At 45.1% G+C, this 9,065-nt stretch overlaps 1 non-coding gene across 1 annotated transcript; it reads left to right on the top strand.

Annotated features, from left to right (window-relative positions):
• The first annotated feature begins 7,197 nt into the window (after window positions 1-7,197).
• LOC112088321 lies at window positions 7,198-7,304 on the top strand. The gene has a single exon (XR_002900483.1). It is a non-coding gene; the product is annotated as a small nucleolar RNA R71 (small nucleolar RNA).
• The last annotated feature ends 1,761 nt before the right edge of the window (window positions 7,305-9,065 follow it).

Below are 9,065 nucleotides of genomic sequence, written 5' to 3'. Positions count from 1 at the left end.
TCCATTTCAAACTCAATGTGGCCGAATCCTTTGCCATGTAAACGCTTTGGATCTCTCTTGGGGTAGATGATGACCTCCAAGGTTGCAAGAAACTGCTGTGTAATCCCTTCATAGGCAACATCGCTCATCTCAAAGAACTTTGCCAAGCCCATATTCTCAAAAATGAGGGTCACGTCATCAAGTATCTCGAGTTTCTTCAGCAACTCCAAGTCAGGGAATCGACCTTGAGCCACTCTGATTGAGTTAAAGTGGTCCAAGTATTCCTCAGTGGTTGGGAAGTGCTCATCCTCGGGCTCGGCCTTTGGTTCTTTCTTGGACTTTTTGTCACCGTTGTCTACATAAGGGACTAAGGCTCCGGGCTCGTCGTCATCAGATCCCACAGCTGCCTTCTTCCCGTTCCTCTTTGACTCGAGAGCTGGTGCCAGAGTGAGCTCAGTATTTCTTGCTCGTTTGGGGGTTGGCTCGTCATCGGGTCACATCGAGGGTTTCTTGCTGGTCTCTCCACTACGTGGCACGGCAACGGCTTTACCCTTCAAAACTCTCTTCTGGCCCGCACTTCTGTTTGTCTCGTGGGTAGGAACGGTTCGGTCTCCGGTCATCTGCAAGGGAGATTCTCAAAGAAACTGTCAGAGCCAAGTATATCGTTAAGCACATGTATCTCAAGATTGGCAAGTACAAAACTTTTTCTCTAGCAGAACTGATATCATAGCTTTTTCAAACATCAAGGAAAGTAAGAACAAGCCAGAACAACCGATTAGAGACAAGTTATCTAGACATTTCAGCTCAAACACACAAATCATCATTAAGACCGATTCCAAGCGCATTTTCTCAACAATTTTAAAAACTCAAGAATAAGTGATTTTAAATGCAAAGACCGGTTTTTCGTGTGTTGTCTACCCTGGTGGAATTTACAAAATTGTTCCCAAAGGCCGATATACTCTAAAAGAATCGATTCCACATTTTACAAACATTTAAGCTCGCAAAGAATGAAGGAAAAAGATGACTTCTTTAAGATGCAAATACCTTTGGGAATGCAAGATTTAAGCTGAACGAGATGCTTATGCAGAGTAGACAACACCCTAACGAGTCTAGAACGCTTGGAATCACGCAAAATGAATGGGAAATGAGTGAGTTGTGTTCGTGAAATGCAGAGAAAAGAGTCTAGAGGGCAAACTCTGCGTTTTGGCCAAGTATGGAGGTCGGTATGGGCTGGAGCGCGCTTTCCAGCTGGCATTTGGACTGTTGTGGGACTGGTCCCCCCTTCTGCTCCAGCTCCAGCCGTTGACCGCGCCAAAAACTACTTTGACCGAGTGTTCAAATTCAAAATGCCGCGCAACCCTTCAAATGGACGCGGTATGGGGATGACGTGGGCTGTACGGACCAAGCCAAATTTTCTCATGTTACTCTGAGCTGCCTCGACTTGTTCCACCCCGAGGGTACCAAGCCGAGTTGTCTGAGCCCATGCCAACGAGTAAATCCCCATAGCTTTCACGTCTTTTCTTTGGACCTCGCAAAGCCTCTTCTTCGTTCTAAGTGTTTCATGTGTTCTTGCTTTTGATCATTTCTTGAAACCGAGTGCCTCGGCACGCTCCACCACGAGGGCATCATGCCGAGGTCACTTGTTTTTAGCAAAGAACACGTGAGGCTTGGGGGTTTAAACAGGCTGGCCTTGGTGTAAACTGGTCGCGGCCTCGGATCAAGGTTTTTGACCGTTTTAAGTGAACATCGCCCCTCGGTATACTTATACCGAGGTTACACCGTGAGCCTCCCCCACACTTAGTTATTTTACCATAGCACTTCTCAGACACGACCATGATGAAATTAAGTCGAGGAATCTAGCTGAGGTTCTCAAGCTTTCACTCGGTAAAAGATGACCATGGTATGAATATACCGAGGGTCGATACCGAGGCTATGTATGCTCTTTGACTTAATTCATCAGGCCGTGTCTTTTTCAAGCTTTTTCTCACTTTCACCCTCAAGGTTCACTGTCTAAATTCTGAAACACTTAACAAACCCTTCAAAAAGCTTCAAATAAAAAGAAAAAGAAGATGAAAAACGAAATATGTACATGGATAAGCTTGGGGTGTCTCCCAAGAGCACTTTGTTTAACGTCGCTAAGTTTGACTTTTCATACCTTTTCAGGCTGATTCCGGTTCAAGTAGAGGAACTGAGGTAGCTCCCTCCCTTATTTCTGATGCCAACTAATGCTTTACCCTCTGGCCGTTTACCACAAAGCCTTGTCCATCTTTTCCTTTCAAAACCACGGCTCCATAGGGTCTTACTTCAAGAATCCTGAACGGACCGGACCACCTAGACCTCAGCTTCCCAGAGAACAGCTTGAGTCTTGAGTTAAACAACAGAACTTGGTCCCCTTCTTTGAACTCTCTCTTGTGTATCTTCTTGTCATGGAGCGCCTTGGTTCTTTCTTTGTAGATCTTAGAGCTCTCGAAATCATCTAACCGGATCTCCTCAAGCTCAAGAAGCTGTAAAACCCTCTTCTCTTGTGCGGTCTTGATGTCAAAGTTCAGAAGTTTCACTGCCCACAAGGCTTTGTATTCCAACTCAACCGGTAGATGATAGCTCTTCCCATAGAGCAAGTTAAACGGTGAGGTTCCAATGGGGGTTTTGTAGGCGGTTCTGTTAGCCCATAGAGCATCGTCAAGTTTCTTGCTCCAATCCTTCCTGGATGAGTTCACGGTCCTTTCCAAAATGGCCTTTATCTGACGGTTGGAAACCTCCACTTGGCCGCTGGTTTGCGGATGATAAGGGGTGGCCACCTTGTGCTTTACTCCGTGCTTCTTCAAAAGACTCTCAAGAGTCTTGTTGATGAAATGGCTTCCCCCATCACTGATGACTACTCTTGGTACTCCAAACCGTGGGAAGATGATACTCTTGAAGAGTTTTACCACCACTTTTGAATCGTTGGTCGGAGATGCAACCGCTTCAACCCATTTACTCACATAATCCACTGCTACAAGGATATATTGATTCCCATATGAGCTTACAAAGGGACCCATGAAGTCAATGCCCCAACAGTCGAAGACTTCTACTTCAAAGATTGGGTTTTGGGGCATTTCATTCCTTTTGGATATGTTTCCGTGCCTTTGACAAGCTTCACACCTCGAGACCACTTCCTGGGCGTCTTTGAACATGGTCGGCCACCAGAAACCGCTCTGTAGAACCTTGGCAACTGTCTTGAACGCACCTAAATGACCACCATACGATGAGCCGTGGCATTCTTGTAGCACTGGATGGATCTCTTCTTCGGCCAAGCATCGCCTATAGAGATGGTCCTTGTTAAGCACGTAAAGATACGGCTCATCCCAATGATACCTCATCACATCTCTAAAGAACTTCTTCCTCTGATAAGTATCAAGATCTGGTGGCTCTTATCCGCAAGACAAGTAGTTCACAAGATCCGCGAACCATGGAAGGCTTCTTTCCTTGATCGTATTGGCTTCCTCCACCTCTAAGTAAGACCGGACTAACATGAGATGTTCCTCGGATAAAGCATCATCTATAGGGACCTGTTCTTCAATCCTCAGCCTTGAGAGGTGATCTGCGGCTCCGTTTTCAATGCCCTTCTTATCAAGTATCTCCATGTCAAATTCTTGGAGCAATAAGACCCATCTCAAAAGCCTCGGCTTAGCGTCCTTCTTAGACATCAGGTACCTCAAGGCCGCGTGATCTGTGTAAACCGTGACCTTTGATCCCACTAGATAACTCCTGAATTTGTCAAATGCAAACACAATGGCAAGCATTTCCTTCTCGGTGGTGGCATACTTTTCTTGAGCCGAGTCCAAAGTGCGGCTGGCATAGTCGATCACATGGAGCTTCTTATCTTTCTTCTGTCCCAAGACAGCTCCTACAGCATAATCAGATGCATCGGTCATCACTTCAAATGGTAAAGACCAATCAGGGGCTTGTACAATCGGTGCACTGATCAAAGCCTCCTTGATTCTCTTGAACGCTTCCTCACATTCTTCATCAAAGTTGAAATCCACTTCTTTGCACAATAACCTGGTCAAAGGCCTGGCTATCTTGGAGAAATCCTTGATGAACCGTCTATAGAACCCAGCGTGGCCAAGGAAGCTTCTTATTCCTTTCACAGAATTCGGGGCTTGTAAGTTCACCATCACCTCGATCTTGGCCTTATCCACCTCGATGCTTTTCTCTGATACCTTGTGTCCCAAGACAATGCCTTCTTGGACCATGAAATGACACTTTTCCCAGTTTAAGACAAGCCTATGCTCCTAACACCGCTTGAGAACCTGAGAAAGATTAGCAAGACATTTGGAGAAAGAGGAGCCGTATACGGAGAAGTCATCCATAAACACCTCAACTTTCTCTTCAATTAGATCAGAGAAAATGTGCATCATACATCTTTGAAAAGTGGCCGGTGCATTACACAAACCGAATGGCATTCTTCTATAAGCATAAGTGCCATAAGGGCAGGTGAATGTCGTTTTCTCTTGATCTCGGGGGTCTATAGGTATTTGAAAGAACCCCGAGTATCCATCGAGAAAACAAAAATAAGGATGATTAGCTAACCGTTCAAGCATTTGATCAATGAATGGTAAAGGAAAATGATCTTTTCTTGATGCAGAATTCAATTTCCTATAGTCAATGCACATGCGATGGCCGGTTATAGTTCTTTGGGCTATGAGTTCATCCTTATCGTTTTTCACCACCGTGATCCCACCTTTCTTGGGCACAACGTGTACAGGAGATACCCACCGAGAGTCAGAGATTGGATATATTATCCCTGCCTCAAGGAGCTTCAGTATCTCCTTCTTAACCACCTCTTTGAGGTTCGGGTTAAGTCGACGTTGGTGCTCAATAGAGGACATGGCTTGGTCCTCTAGGTGGATCCTGTGGGTGCATATATCAGGAAAGATTCCTCTAATGTCAGCCAAGGAATACCCTATGGCTCTCCTGAATTTCCTTATTTCACTAAGTAATGCACGTTCCTCATGCTCAAGCAAGTTATCGTTTATGATCACAGGAAAAGTAGAGTTTAGACCTAAGAATGCATACCTGAGCCCTGTTGGTAGAGGCTTGAGCTCAACAGGGGGTGCGTCTGCCTCATACCAATCGGCATCAAAGCTGCATTGGCCCGGAACAGCTTCCTCGACCTTTGCTTCATTCTCGCGCGGTTTACCATCGGCCTCGGTATGACTTGTCACGGCCATGATATCCCGAGGTGTCTCTTCTTTTCCCTTTGACTCCTCGCTTTCTAGAATGTCGAGGCTGCTCGTGTGGAGCTCCAAAAACCTTGCCTCAGCTCCAAGTTCCCTCGGTTGGTCCAAAAGACGCTTGTACACCTCGCTTTCCTCGTTCAAGTACCCGTGCTCGCTTTGTTCCCGCGTTAAGACCACTTGTAACGGATCCTCTGCATTCAACTCTTCAAGGAGCTCATCAGCCAGCTCCTCCATTACCTCCACATAGAAAACCTGACCTCCAATGGTCGGTTTCTTCATCATTTCCTTCACGTTGAACTTCATAGTCTCGGAACCGATGTGTAGTTCAATCATTCCTCCTCTCACATCTATTATGGCTCCTGCGGTTTCTAAGAACGGTCGGCCCAAGATGATAGGGTCTAATGGTTCCTCGTCCATCTCAAGAACTATGAAGTCCGTGGGGATTTCTATCTCACCGATCCTCAAAGGTAGATCCTCAAGCAACCCCACCGGTAATCTAACCGATCTATCAGCTAATACAAGAGAGATCTTGGCTGGCTTGTAGCTTTTGTATCCCAATCTCTTGGCCACCGTGTAAGGCATTAAGCTCACAGAAGCTCCAAGGTCACATAAACAGTTTGAGAACTTCAGGTGACCTAAAGCACACGGCAAAGTGAAGCTGCCCGGATCAGATAGCTTCCTTGGTATAGATCTTCTTTGTATTATGGCACTGCACTCATGGCTCAGTATCACCATACCCTGGAGCTCCTTTGTCTTGTTGAGGATCGCGTCCTTTAGAAACTTCCCAAGCTGGGGTATAGCTAAGAAAGCATCTATAATGGGTAAGGTGAGTTGCGTGTTCTCCAAGTGTTTCTCAAAGACCGCCTTGGCCTTGTCTAGGATTTTCTTTTTGAAACGCCCTGGGAACGGTATCTTGGGTTGATAAGGTGGTGGTGGAACATAGGGCTTTTCAAGCTCGGTTGTCTTTTCCACCTCTTTTCCTTTGTCCTTGATCGGTTCCTTCTCTAAGACCGCTTCTTTACACGCATCGTCTGAGGCTGCCTCCCCCTCTAATTGCTCATTGGCCTCAATGAGCTTTGTTTTAGGCGTTGGAGTTTGTAATTCCTTACCACTCCTCAATGTGATGGCGTTCACATACTCTTTAGGGTTCAGCTCCGGTTTACCTGGTAAAGTCGGGCCTCTTGATGATGTAGAAGCTTGATTCTGCTTAAGCTCTCTGATATCTTGCTGCATTGTCGCGTGCTGGCTCTCAACCCTTTGCTGGCCCTGTAACAGTTGCTGTAGTATCCCACAGACGTCGTTCCCCATTTGATTCTGACCCGTTCCCTGAATCTGTTGTTGATTACCCATCTGCTGTGGATGGAACCCTGGTGGAAACTTGTGTTGCTGCGGTTGGTTGTTGAAGTTGTTACTCTGAGCCGCTTGATTCTGCTGAGTGTAGCCGTGCTGTTGCCCACTGAACTGTTGCTTGGGCTGGAAGGGATTCTGAAAAGGAGCCTTTTGAGCATAGCTTTGTTGTTGTTGTTGAGCAGGGTACACTTGGTCTTGAGGGTTAGCTACATTCGGGTTTCTGTATGAGAGGTTTGGGTTACTGTTGTAGTTGTTAAACCGCTGATACCTCTGCTGATTCCCTATGTAATTCAGCTCCTCTTGTGTTAGACCATCTTCATTAACATTGTCAAAACTTGGCCCTTGCTCATCAAACTCGCCTACAAAGTGTATTGGCTTTTGAGTTGCCATCAAAACCTTGTCAAGCTTACTCTGAAGCTCTCTTATATCCTTTTTCATGCGCTGTTTATCACTAGATCCCTCTGTACGGTTTGCTCTATCAAAGTCCTCTCCATACGTGTCATTGGACATGGCTAGGTTCTCAACTAGTTCCATTGCCGCAGTGATCTCTTTTCCAAGAAAATTCCCATTTGAAGCTGTATCGAGTTGGTTTCTGATCTTGGGGAGTGCACCTCGGTATAAAGTACTCAAGAGGGATGCCTCTGAGAAGCCGTGGTGTGGGCATTGGTTAGTGTAGCTTCTAAACCGTTCCCAAGCTTCACTAAAGCTCTCGTTATTGTGCTGCGTGAAACTTGAGATCTGATTCCTGAGCTTAGCCGTGCGTGATGTGGAAAAGAACTTTGATAAGAACGCCAGTTTACACTGCTCCCAGGTTTGTATAGAACCCCTCGGTATATTTTTTTCCCACTGGTGTGCTTTATCACTGAGGCTGAAAGGGAACAAGCGTAGCTTGAAGCTATCTTCGGAGATGCCATTTATCTTGGTTAAGTCGCAAACCCGATCAAATTGATCTAGATGCTCGAGAGGGTCTTCTCCAGCCAGACCGTGGAACTTTGAGTTTTGCACCATATTGAGCAGGGAAGCTTTAACTTCAAAGTTGTTGTTTTGAACTGGTGGAGCTTGAATCCCAGCTCGGTATTGGTGTGCATTAGCTCGGTCATTCTCTCCAACACAGATTGGAGGATGTTGTCTCTGAACTTGGGGCGATGGCGGATGAACATGATGGGCTTGTTGTTCATTTCTATTCGCTTGGTGTTGGTTTTGCTGAGCAAGCCGTTCGTTTCTTTGAGCCTGTTGCTGATTAACATAGGCTTGTTGTTCATTTCTTCCTGCCTGCGCCTGATTAGCCTGAGCCTGGTGCTCGGCTGCCTGAGCCTGTTGCTCCATTCTCTGTTGTTCTGCCATTCCAAGTCTGTCAAAGTGCCGTTCTCTCTCGCGAGCTCCCCTTCTAATCTGTCGATGTTATCGTCGTATGGGAAAAGCGATCCTGTGCTCCGAGACCTGGTATTCATGCACCTGAAAACAAAACAAGAACTTGGAAAGAAGTTAGTAAAACAAAGGAAAGAAAAGCTTGAACTCAAGAACAAACAAGAGACTAATGCTCCTACAAGTTGGCAACGGCGCCAATTGATAACTAAGAGTTTTCAGGCTCTTAGAAGGGTTATCAATCCCCTTGTCAAAGTAGTATAAGGGGTGTCAAACCAAGCTTGTAAACGAGACACTAGCCTATGTCATTTGTTCACTTAAGTCAAGACAAGATGATAAAAGTTTGGTGACGATGATTAACAGGCAAATGAGCAATAAAGTTAAATAAAAGCAGAGATTTAAACTAATCAAGATGCAAATAACAAACAGGTGATTCAGATGATGGTAATGAATGATAAAGGCAGAAGCTTTAGACAGGATATTTGACTCGGGTGCTTCCAAGTTAGACTAAGGGGCTAATGAATCATTTTATCAAGCGATTTCATTTGACTTTGAACTCAAGGCACGTTAATCTTCTCATGAAAGTATTAAACGTCTAAACTGATCCTCTTTCATACCAAAATCCCTTTTGAGAAGCACGAATCAGTCAGCAATAAGAATCGGTTCAAAAACGTCATTTAAGAGAACAAACTATCACTCTCGCGATGAAAGACTCTTAAACCCTTAACCGAGTGGTTCAGACATTTCTACAAACACTTCTGATGCGAGATATATCTCAGATCTGAACCTCAAGTGATGTGCTTGGATCCAGCTTAGAGATCTCGTCGGTTAAGGAATGAAACATGCAAGACTAGACACCTAAACCCATTAATCCACCTTGAAAGCACCCTAATCTACCTATCTAAAGCCGCTTAAACGACTACTCACTGATCATAACGAGCTCACTAAGTCCTTTGCAAGATGTGTAGCTAGTCATGATAAGGAGTTTGATGTTGGATGATAAAAGAAATAAAGAAAGAACAAGATTCTGATGCAAAAACGAGGTATCGGATTAGATTAATCAAGTTTCACAAAAGAGGCAAGTTCTTAGAGCTAAAAACAGATAAGAGATAAGATAACTAGGTTTTTAGTCTCAAAATGTATTTATAG

This window comes from Eutrema salsugineum, unplaced genomic scaffold (genome assembly GCF_000478725.1).
Source record: "Eutrema salsugineum unplaced genomic scaffold, Eutsalg1_0 scaffold_15, whole genome shotgun sequence".
Classification (NCBI taxonomy): domain Eukaryota; kingdom Viridiplantae; phylum Streptophyta; class Magnoliopsida; order Brassicales; family Brassicaceae; genus Eutrema; species Eutrema salsugineum.
This window is presented reverse-complemented; position numbering and strand designations above follow the sequence as displayed.